The following is a 12,960-nucleotide window of genomic DNA, read 5'->3' as shown; positions in this document are numbered from 1 at the left end:
TTACTACTAAAAGAACAAAGGAATAGAACTGCTACTGATATTAGTGTTATTTGGAATGAATGAGGAATACTAACTGAAAAAAATAATACGTTAAGTGCACAGGATTTAAAGAAGATACTATTGGCATTTTTAAATCATTATTTCTAAGATACATAGGCTGCATAATAAAATACTATGAACAAAAAGTGCCTGTAAAAACAAAAGATAGAAATGTATATGTTTAAAAGAAAACAATGTGGGAACAGGATGGAATAGATGTGATCCCGATCATGCCATCTATGGATTTGCCCTGAAGATGCCTATGATGGAGTCTGCATCCCATCAGCCTAACTCTACTGCTAGACACGAAACATGGAATACTAGGCAGAATAGCAACTTGACCCAGTACAATGAGCATGAAGATAAAAAGAATGGAATAATAATAGCGAATAACAATTACACTTTAAGATTAACAGAGCCTTTCACCTATATGCTTCAAGGACTGCATAAAAGTCATTAATTGCTATTATCTCATTTTAGAGATGAAGAAACTGAGGCTCAGAAGCTTAAGTGACTTGGCCAGGAAACAGAGTTAGATGTCAGGGAAGGGAAGTCCAGCTTAATGTCTTACCCAATATACCACATTTCCATGAGGGTGTTGAGAGGATACCATAATTTTCTTTTTTTATATTTCATGCTCTAGCTTTCATTGCTAAATTCTTTTCGATCCTTTGAAAAACTATCCCTAGAGTTTTCTGTTTGGTTGGGTTTTTTGTTTGCTTGTTTTTTTAACAGACTTAGTCCTTTTCACTCACTTTCCCAGAGAGAGATCCCAGAGACAAAGTGATGGATGAGGCTTCATAGCAGCGGCTAGATAGGCTGCAAGTTTCTAAATGGGCCGACTGCCCATTTCCCACATATCTAGTCCAGCACAGACCTGAAATTCACACCAGATCAAACCTGATCAGGATATCCAATGAGAAACTACAATAAGTGATATCTTCTTTTCCAGAATTGTAAAAAAAAAAAAAAACTGAACAAGATGCCCATGGGTAATGGGAAAGGGGGTTGGCCAGCAAAGCCAGAACCAGAACAAGCCAGTGCAACCATCAACAGATGAGATACACATACATGTAGCCTTTGAAGTTCTGTGTCATTGATCAGAAAGGGCAGAAGGACCCCAAGGGAAACCTCAGGGAGGTCAGAAAGCCCCATATTGGGGACCTAGGAAACAGCACTGACCAAAGCAGCATGGCAGCACTCAGACAGGGACAGGCAGGAACATCCCAGAAAAATAGGGGCTCTGAAGTCCCTAGACGGCAGAGAGGGCTCTGAAGAGCCAGAATTCTGAATCTCAAAAATCCAGGGAAATTTAGCCCTAGAAGGTAGAGTTCAGCTCAAAAAGCCAAAGAAGCCTGCAAGAACAAGTGGGGCCTACCACTCAAGCCAAAAGTACATCATGAGGGCAGAGCCTGACCTTGTAACAAATAAAGTCCTAATTCAGGAACTCAAGTTGGAGAGATGAATAAATCAAGGAAAATTAAAAAAACAAATATAAAAAATTACTGTAAATCTAGAGATCCCTCAAAAGAAGAGGTAGTTCTGTAACAAATGCAAACAATAACTTAAAGGGAAAAAAATCCACAAGGACTATAAAAATACCTAGAAGAAATGAAGCAAAAGACAAAAAAAATTTTAAATAAAAGCTCTGGAGGAAAGAACTGGAAGGAAAATTAATAGATCAGAAGACCAAGTACAAACCTTACTCAAGTAAGAGATTCTCTGAAAACCGAATAGACCAAACAGAAATCAATGACTCTAAGAGATGACAAGAAATATTAGAACAAAATTAAAAGAAAATAGAAAAAAAAACAGAAAATAGAAATAGAAAAAAAAAACTATAACATATCTGATTAAAAAAAAAACAATTGATCTAGAAAACAGGTCAAGGAGAGACAATCTTGACATAAGTAGACTCGACCACTAAGAAAACACAAAAGTGGTTTAACAGAATTTACGTATAGATCAATATATCACGCTGTATGTCAAGATAAATTTCAAATTAATATATGACCAAGATATAAAAGATCACATCATAAAAAAATTAGAAGAACAAGAATGAAATTATCTTTCAGATCCATGGATAAAGGAAGAATTCATGACTAAATAATAGAAAGAATAACACAAGAAGAAAATGACTATATAAAATTTAAAGTTTTACACAAACAAATCTAAAGTAGTTAAAATCAGAAAATAGGTAACCGAGAAAAAACAGTTCTCTGATAAAGGTCTCATATCCAAGATATGTAAGGAAATAATTCAAATTTATAAAACCAAGAGCCATTCCCCAATAGTAAAATGGTCAAAGGATATGAACAGGTAGTTTTCAAAGGGAAAAAAAAAACTGCTCCAAATAGGAAAAAATGCTCCACATCACTAGTAATTAGAGAAATGCAAATTCAATCAATCCTGAGGTTGTCCACCACACCCATCAGACTGGTCAAGATGACAAAAAAGGAAAATGGCAAATAATGATGGAACTGTGAATTGGTTTGGGCATTCTGGAAAGCAATTTGGAACTATGTCCAAAAAGTTACCAAACTATACATACTCTTAGACCCAGCTATACTACTACCTAAGTGCTATATAAATACTAGTTACTAAGTTTATACCTTAAAGAGATCAAAAAAAGAGAAATGGGACCCATATATGCAAAAACATTTATAGCAACATTTTCTTGGCTTCCAAATGCTGGAAACTAAGGGCATGCCCACCTATTGGAGAATGGCTAAAGAAATCATGGCATATGAATTAGGTGGCTTAACACTGTACTATAAGAAATGATGAACTCAGCAGAGCCAAGATGGTGGAGTGAAAGCAGTGACTTGCTTGAGCTCTCCCCCCAAACCCCTCCAAATACCTATAAAAAATGGCTCTAAACAAATTCTAGAGCAGTAGAACCCACAAAAAGACAGAGTGAAACAAATTTCCAGCCCAAGACAGCCTGGATGGTTGATCAGAAAGGTATATCACGCTGGGCTGGGAGAGGAGCTCAGATCGATGTGGGTGCGCAGGCCGCAGCGAACCTGGAGCAAGCATCAGAGGACTGAATCACAGGCAGTTTCCAGACCTCTCAACCCACGAATGCCAAAGATAACTTAGAAGGCCAGTGGGAAAGTCTGTTTCTGCGGTGAGAGAGAAGCTAGGTCCCCACCCCAGTTCCCGAGCTTGGCCCCAGGCAGTGGCTGCTTGCTGAGCTTCCAGCCCACAGACTGAGGGGGAATCAAGTGGCTGATCAGAGGGGGACTGCAGGGATCTCTTTGCTGGTGCAGGATCCTCTTGCTTTGCCCATGCTTGGATCTGGGTCACAGTTCTGGGTGGTGGTCCTGGGGTGAGGAAGGGTGCTAGCATGGTGGAGCATGTAGTGGTGGTGGACAGGAAATCCTCCTCACAGTTCCAAGACAGAAAAGAGTGCTTGTGGTCACTCATAGACCAGAGCACAGGCCAGGAAAGGAATAAACACCTCGCCCCTTATCATACCACCTTGGAAGAACTGAAAATTTTCAGGTCCCTAGAAGTATCTCTGAAAACAGTTGCACAAAATCCCCAAAGCTTGGGACAGTACATTCTCCACATTGGAAGCAGACCTCTACCTTAACAAACAGTTTGTAACTCAAGTAATTGGCTGGGATCATAAGCAAACCTCACAAAAAGAATCCTTTTTTTTTTTTGGTAACAAAGAAGATCAAAACATACAACCAGAAGAAGACAACACAGTCAATGCTCCTACATCCAAAGCCTCCAAGAAAAATATGAATCAGTCACAGGCCTTGGAAGAGATCAAAAAAGATTTTGAGAAGCAAGTAAGAGAAGCAGAGAAAAAACTGGGAAAAGAAATGCAAGAAAATCATGAAAAACAAGTCAACAGCTTGCTAAAGGAGACCCAAAAAAATACTGAAGAAAATAACACCTGAAAAATAGCCTAACCCAAATGGCAAAAGAGGTCAAAAAAGCCAATGAGGAGAAAAATGCTCTAAAAAGCAAAATTAGCCAAATGGAAAAGGAAGTCCAAAAGCTTACTGAAGAAAATACTTCCTTAAAAATTAGAATAGCGCAATTGGAAGTTAGTGACTTTATGAGAAATGAAGACACTGTAAAACAAATCCAAAAGAATGAAAAATTAGAAAACAATGTGAAATATCTCATTGGAAAAACAACTGACCTGGAAAATAGATCCAGGAGAGAGAATTTAAAAATTATTGGACTATCTGAAAGCCATGATTAAAAAAACAGCCTAGACATCATCTTTCAAGAAATTATCAAGGAAAACTGTCCTGATATTTTAGAACCAGAGGGCAAAATAGAAATTGAAAGAATCCGCCAATCTCCTCCTGAAAGAGATCCCCAAAGGAAAACTCCTAGGAATATTGTAGCCAAATTCCAGAGTTCCCAGGTCAAGGAGAAAATATTGCAAGCAGCCAGAAAGAAACAATTCAAGTATTGTGGAAACACAATCAGGATAACACAAGATTTAGCAGCTTCTACATTAAGGGACTGAAGGGCATGGAATATAATATTCCGGAGGGCAAAGGAGATAGGATTACAACCAAGAATCACCTACCCAGCAAAACTGAATATAATCCTTCAGGGGAAAAAATGGTCATTCAGTGAAAAAGAGGACTTTCAAGCATTCTTGATGAAAAGACCAGAGCTGAATAGAAAATGTGACTTTAGTGGAAGATGAAGAGGTAAACAGGAAAGAGAAATCATAAGAGACTTATCAAGGTTGAACTGTTTACATTCCTGCATGGAAATTTGATATTTGTTACTCATGAGACCTTTGGCAGTATTAAGGTAGTTGGAGGGAAAGAATTATATGTCTGTGTATATAGATAGATAGATAGATAGATAGATAGATAGATAGATAGATAGATAGATGATAGATAGATAGATAGATAGACAGACAGATAGATAGATCGATCAAGGGCACAGGGTGAGTTGAAGATGAAGGGGTGATATCTGGAGAATAAAATTAAGGGGTGAGAGAGGATTATACTAGGAGAAGGAGAAAGGGAGAGGTAGAATGGGGTAAATTATCTCATAAAAACAGAGAAGAAAAGGCTCTTACAGTGAAGGGGAAACGGGGGAAGGTGAGAGGGAATGGGTGAATTTTATTCTCATCAGATTTGGCTTAAGGAGGGAATAACATACACACTCAATTGGGCATGGAAATCTATCTTACCCTACAGGAAAATAGGGGGGAAGGGGACAAGAGAGCAGGAGGATGATAGAGGGGAGGGCAGATTGGGAGAGGAGGTAATCAGAAGCAAACACTTCTGAGGAGGGACAGGGTCAAAAGAAAGAACAGAATAAATGGGGGACAGAATAAGATTAAGGGAAATAGAGTTAGTTTTTCACAACATGACTACTATGGAAGTGTTTTGCATAACTGCACATATATAATATATATTTAGTTGCTTGCCATTTCAGTGAGGGTGGGTGGGGAAGGAAGAAGGGGGAAAATTTGGAACCCAAAGTTTTAAAAACACATGTTTAAAAAAAATGTTTTCACATGCAACTGGGAAATAAGAAATATAGGAAATGGAGTACAGAAATCTATCCTGCCTTACAGGAAAATAGAAGGGGAAGGGGATAAGAGAAGAGGGGAGAGAGACAGAACAGAGGGCAGACTAGGAGAAGGGGTATTCAGAATGTATGCCATCTTGGGGTGGGGGGAGGGGTGAGATGGGTTGAAAATTTGGAACTCAAAATCTTATGGAAATGAATGTTGAGAACTAAAAATAAATAAATTTAAAAAAAAAAGAAATGGTGGACTCACCAGTTTGAGTGGAAACCAGCAAGACCTCTATAGACTGATACAGAGCCAAGTGAGCAGAACTGGGAGAATAACATTCTATTATGGCATTAAAAAGAACTTTGAAAGACTTCAGAGTTCTTATCAATGCAATGGTATATCAACAGTCCAGAGGGCTAAAGATAAAACGTATTAGCTACCTCTGGCTAGAAAGCTGATTGACTTAAAATGAAAACATGACACATACATTTTTGGACACAGGCAATACGGGATTTGATTTTGCCGGAGTTTGTTATGCATGTTTATTATGAAGGTTTCCTTTTTCTTTCTTTTTTGTTGATCATTTGAGTGGAGACAGTGAGGAGAACTAACACATGTTTGTTTATAAAGAAGAAATAAAAGATGGAAGGAAAGAAGGGAGGGAAAAAAGCTTTGAGCTAACTCATTTAGTCCAAACCTCCTTTGCACTTTCACAGAAACAGAGCCTGAAAGCATCTCACTGAGTTCCATAGTGACATAAATAGAAAAGACTATTGGGTTCTCAACCTGGAATTCTGATTTTTTTTTCCTTCATTTTCACCGTAACCCTCCAAACTAAAATCCAGTTTGCCCTCACTCACTCACCTCACTCACAACACAGTAGAAAAGGAGGACCTGAGGACCAGGCAAAGAAAAGTAAAAAAATGTATATATTAGTATAAACCATAAGCAATTCTCATAAAATGTTCAATATGTGTTTCCACAAAGTTTATTTTTTTCAACAATGGAAATTAGTTATGTTCATTGATGGGATGATGTTTTAATTGCCAGCATCATCAGTCTGTGGCATCCATTAGGGATGCAGGAAAACCAATCATGACTGTGGGTGGAGGATTCAAGTAACCATGTTGTGACCATGTCACAATTCATTCAAAGATAAGCTAGTTCTCATATCACTTATCTCAATATTAGATATACTGAAGCAATTATAATATCTGCTGCAACTAATTCTATGGTTACAAACTGCAGCAAAGAAAAGCTGATCATCGGGGCAGCTAGGTGGCGCAGTGCTCTATCTAGCACCGGCCCTGAAGTCAGGAGGACCTGAGTTCAAATCCAGCCTCAGATCAAATACTTGACACGTACTAGCTGTGTGACCCTGGGCAAGTCACTTAACCCCAATTGCCTAAAAAAAAACGAAAAAAAAAAAAAGCAAAGTTGATCATCTCAGAGTTTACTAAACCACCTTCTAATTATCAGATTACTCTCGGGCAGCAAATACATTGTACAATTTGATAAAATTATGAGAGATGAATGTCAAAAAAGTGGTAAATTCATGAATATGCTAATAAAGGCATTTGATTAAGGTATTTAATTAAGGTATATGGCTAGTTCTCATCTGAATAACAAAAATGGATCATCTTTACTAGAGAGTTGAACCTCCACAGTACATACTCAAGGAGAAAACTGACTTCTTCTCTTGCTGAGATATTTCTTCTCAGAGAAGGAGCCCCAAATCCAAAACAAGAAATTTGGGCCTATTTCAACTTTTTCTGGATTACTTGGCAACAGTTAAACTTTTGCCCTGTTCAGGCTCAGTGCGGCAAAGCTCAATCCCAGTTTGTGTATGGTGAAGGGAGAACAGAGTTCATCTTTCCCTAAGGTAGACACTGAGGGCATCCCACAAACCCTTGCTGCCCCTTTCAGAGGAACTGCCTTCCTCTGAAGTGCGGTACCTCCTGCACTGATATAACTTCTCAATACTGGGGTTTGCTAAAGAAAAAAAATTCTCATCAAAGAAATAATTTGTTCAGGGTTGGCAGTATTTCCAAGTTAGATCTACCAATAAGCATTTATTAAGTACTATTACATGCCATGCACTGTGCTAAGCACTAAGGATGCAAAGAAAGACAAAAGAAAGTCCCTTATCTCAAAGAGTTCATGGTATGAGGAAGAGATCCCTTCTCAACCTTCCTCATGAGACCTGAAGTTAAAGTTTTCTGAAAATATTTGGTTGGATGTGTTGAAAGCTTAAACTATATGGGCATGAGGATAAAGTAAATAAGTCTTAAAAACAAGAATAGAATGCTTTTCAACAAAATCTTTGAACCAAAATGGCAAAGAAAAGACTGGTTCTGTTCTCCATGCTACTAGCAAGGATTTGCTCCATATTCCAACATTCCTTGCTAAGACAGGTTCACATCAATGCAATTTAGCCCCTCTCTCCAAAAATCTTGCTTGTCACCATTACAAGAAAAACATTTCATGGAGTCCAGACATTCTTAAAGTAGGGTTTGAGAACTTGCTTATCAAAAATAATCTGAAAACCTCATTTAAACAGAATCTATTTCTTTCAAAATCTTACGTATTTAAAAGCATTATTCTGAAAAGATGCCTATGATATTCCCAGTTTATGAAACAGAGGCCAACAAAGGTCCCAGGATATTCATTGACATGCTTGGTGATTAAAAAGGGTGGAACTGTGAGAAGGCAGATTGCCTCAGTCAGTTTGCCAATACTTTAGGTTAAGAAGGATTCCTGGAGTCCATATGGACCACCTGGGCTTATAACCTTGGGGCTCTCTGGTTTCTAGCTTCCCATCTCAGCCTCCTGATTTCAGCATTCCTCAGAAATTCAGGTTTGTGACACAGCACACTTCGAGTCTGCCCCTTTTTCCCAAGGAAGGGACTTCCCTTCACACTAATTGTCTTTATAACTAGCAGTGGTTGCTGCTATTTCCCCAAGCAGAGCTCATATAAACAACCTAAGATGATACCCAGAAATCAAATATTTAACAAAAAATTAAACAAAACAGCAAGTTCTGTCACAATGAGTATGTGTCTTACTTACTTCAACAACTTATTTCAGCATTCAGTTGGATCCAGCATGTGTCAATGCGAATACTCTCTCCACCCATGTAGATCTCAACCTAGCTACACCCTGTTAGCCCGGAGATTCTTGCTCGTGTCCGCCTATCAATCCTCTACCATGGTCTCCAACCCAATGGGCTAGAGGCCTTCTTCTAGGTCCCGAAGCATTCTTTCAAAATCAGTGTTGGACTAACATTGTTCATTGTCTTCCTCTGTGCTCAGCACATCGTTAGCCCACTGTCTTTTCCTAACATACATTTAATCAATGATGCCTTTTATGTAACATTTTTTTAAAACTCAAGAATGCTTTCTTCTTTGTTACAATGAATCAGAAATACAAAAATCTATTGAAATGAATAGTTGCCAAGAGTATGACAAAATCTTAACATTTCAAGGAAAATGATAGTAACATGTAGGGTGAGACCCAAAATTGGTCTAGACCAGAAACTGGTTTTAAATGCAAAACAATTAAGAACATTTCCAAGGTATTATTAGAACCCACCTGGCAGTTACTCAGCCTCTCCCATCTTGAGTCAGTTAGACTTAATGGTCTCTCCCTTTACTGCAGGTATTTGGCCTGCTCAATATTATACAATTTGTGGGTGAAATAAATCCCAAAGTGCAATTTATGCAATCAAAACTCAAGGTGACTTAGAACATGTATAGTATTTTTTTTTTAGGCAATTGGGGTTAAGTGACTTGCCCAGGGTCACACAGCTAGTAAGTATCAAGTGTTTGGTCAGAGGCCGGATTTGAACTCAGGTCCTCCTGGCTTCAGGGCCAGTGCTCTATCCACTGCGCCACCTAGCTGCCCCAGAACATGTATAGTATTTTGAACTACATGAGGCGTTAATTCATAAGACACAAATTTTAATTGTCACTGCTTGAAATTTTGTTAAGATTGTTTCCTGGAACCTTTTAATTCCTCCATCCCCATTTACATAAGCCATAAGTCACTTGTCCTAATGTATTTTCCTGAGATACTCTGAAGTACTTTTAAGAGGAAGCTGAAAAATTGATCAATGGAATTCTAAATTTTGCTACAATCTTAGATGTCAAGGAAGAATATCAAATTCAAGGAATGAGTAAAGGCTGAGTAGGGAAAAGGAGAGTGTCCTAACACATTAGTTACCATACAAATACATTTTAGGAGGGCATATTTTAGTCACCAAGTAGTCACATTTATGTTCTGGCAGGGATATGGCAGACATACACATACATACACACAATATAAAACCAAGTACAATTTTTTTTTTAAATTATACAACACAGTATTTAAAACTCAAATGAATACACTAAATGCATATGCTGACGGTTGAATAAATTCCATAAATTCCTTTGAGTAGCTGATTGGCGTTCATATTTGTTAGCTCCAGGTCCAGGTGTAGTTGACTTTAGTTGCACAGGAAAGAGGGGCGATGAGGGTAAACCTCAAACATTGTGTTTATTAACTGTCTGGGCCATGCAAGCCTCTAATTCAGCTTCCAATGATCCTTTTCTTTCAACCATGTATGCATCCAGTTGGTTATCCAGGTGGTCCTTGGTCAGCGAGGGTAAAGAAGAACCTCTACCACGTCCACTTCGGCCTCTGCCAAAGCTCCCTTGGCTCCGCTTCTTGGCCTGATCTCTACTACCTCTATTACCAACTCCCACGCGGCTGCCGCTGCTAGTGCTGCTGCTGCTGTTCTCACTTACAACCCGAGGGACACCTCTGACCAGTGTTCTTTGGGCCAATGGTCCATAGATCAATGGTATACGAACTAATGCTCCAGCTCTGCTGCCTACTCTCCCAGGGCTTTCCTGACCTCTGCTACTACCTCTTCTCAAGGCCAGTGAGCGAAATACAGCCTGTCCATCTCGGGGTGGTTCATGCCCTCGAGAAGAGGCCAGATCTCGAGATGCCCGAGCTCCCCGAAGCACAACTCTTGTGGCACTCCCTCTCCTCCCTACCCTCATATCTCCACATGGCAAGGCACTCTGGCTGGTTGGCAAATCCTGACCCCCAACCATTGATCCCCTGGCCATAAGTACGGCAGCACAGCCTAAGTGGGCTTGGATGTTGCTCTTACCCCATCGTTTCTCTGGTTTCAGGGTCAGCGAGGTCTGGGCTGAAGAGAAATTGTCCAGCTGCTGGGCCAGCTTTTGATGTCTGGATCCAGAAGCGGTAGTGGTACTGGCAGAATGGGAGCCCCCAAACTGCTGCTGGTGGTGGTACTGCTGATGGTACTGCTGCTGGTAATGATACTGGTAATGCTGCTGCTGCTGCTCACGATAAAGTGGCGGCTGCGGCTGCTGTCTATAGTGCTGCTGCTGCTGCTGCTGCTGCTGCTGCTGCTGCTGCTGCTGCTGCTGCTGCTGCTGCTGCTGCTGCTGCTTCCGGTACTGCTGGTACCGCTGTGGCTGCCGATGGTTTGGATGCAGTGTGTACCTGAGGGTCACTGGAATCAAGGGCTTGCTGTTCAGAATATCAGAGAAGCGTTGGTTCAGAGTCACTTTGGTAGTATCCCTTAGTATGACCCTCAGTTCGGAGGACACCTCTATCTCTGAACTGGGAGGATCCAAGTCCCGAGCCCTTTGTGCTGCTGCTGGGGGGTTGTCTTGTGAGAACCTTCTGGTATGAGGTCCCTGATGGCTGAAGAACTGGCCACACAGCACATTTTGGGGGTCAAATATGGGGCTGGCAGGAGGGAAGGAGGATTGGGGGTCGGACTCGCAACTGCTCCATGGCTCCATTTTCTCTCTGGAAAGTGCCTACCCTAAGAGAGGTCCTCAGCTTCCCGATCCTGGATCCTGTCTCTCATGTCCTCCACCCCGCGGGGTCCTCTGCCAGCGCTCATTAGCTCCGCCCCTCTTCCGCTCCGAAATAAGAGAGGCAGACAAGATGGCCCCCACGCACCACTCCCTAGCGTGAGGCATTGTGGGTTCACACCACCTCATTGGTCCGTTAAAGAGAATCTGGGCTGTGATTGGCTATCTAGGTCATTGTCATGAGAAGGCTATTGTCCAGAGTCAAAAGATGAACGTCTAGGCTGGTCTTCTATGGCCAATCCCATCAACCGTTACTTCCCACCTTTATTATGCAACCTGGGAGGCGGGAAGATGTAGATTCAAATACCTCCTCTCTATTCAAGTGCCTTCTCGACCTTTTACATGGTGGGGATAGCTCTAGGCAAGGTGGTTCCCCGGGTCCATCCTCTAGAAAAAGAACTGGCTTTTTACCCGACTACATGTATTTGTCATGGCCCGTTTCCTTGCTTTTTCAGCCAGTGGGGGAGGGGGAGAATTTGGAACTGAAAATAAAATTGAATTAAAAACAATTTTTTAGCAATAAAAATAATTGGTGGACCTAATATAATTGTCACACCTATTTCACAAAGATTGTCATAGGTAAGAAAGAAGTTTAAACGTTTGGTGATAAATCAAAAAGGATTTGGGCCTATGTTTCGGCACTAACATTCCTTTAAGATACCCCTTGACTCCAAGATGTCGAGAGCAATAAAAGCACTGAACCACAAAGTACAGGTACTCTGTGAACTCCATGAAATCTGTGTGATGTTGTCAGAGTGACTGCTAATGTTGGAAAGGCATACATACCATAATCACACATGTTGTATGTGTGTTCTGGAGGATCAGCAATGAGATAATCAATAATGCTCTTTGAAACACAATACAAAAATGTGCACAAACAAATACACAAACACTTTGCTATTCCCTGAATGGATGGTCACGAGTATAAAGATCAATGTGTATTGTGCTTTCTCTTTCCACTTATACCAAACACATCATTAATTCCATAACCATTTAGGAATTCTTTCCTTTTTACATTCCTTTCGAATGAGTGAGAGAACGCCTTTGGCATAGACAAAAGCTCAAGAGAAAGCAGTTGTTGTTGTTCACTTGTGACTCTGTTGTGACCCCATTTGGGGTTTTCTTGACAGAGGTCCTGGGGAGGTTTGCCATTTCCTTCTCCAGCTCATTTTACAGATGAGGAAACTGAGGCAAACAAGGTTAAGTGACTTGCCCAGGGTCACACAACTAGTAAGTGTCTGAGGTCATAATTGAACTCAGGTCTTCCTGACTCCAGGCCAAGCATTCTGTTTGTTGTACCACCTAGCTGCCCTAAGATAAAGCAGTACTGATTGAAAAATCCTAACAGGAAATTCCACCCAACATTGTTTGAACTTTTAAAAAGACAGCAGTTATGTTTCTCTTTGCTTAATGTTAACAAAGGAAAGCAACCTTAGCTTCCCTTTCCCTCACTAAGACAAAAACAAGGAAACCATTTTTTTTTTTTTACTGATATTAGGTCACCATTAT

The sequence above is a fragment of the Vombatus ursinus genome, unplaced genomic scaffold (genome assembly GCF_900497805.2).
Source record: "Vombatus ursinus unplaced genomic scaffold, bare-nosed wombat genome assembly UNPS02015358.1, whole genome shotgun sequence".
NCBI classification, from domain to species: Eukaryota; Metazoa; Chordata; class Mammalia; order Diprotodontia; family Vombatidae; genus Vombatus; species Vombatus ursinus.
The sequence above is the reverse complement of the archived record's forward strand: the minus strand, read 5'-3'. Positions refer to the sequence as shown.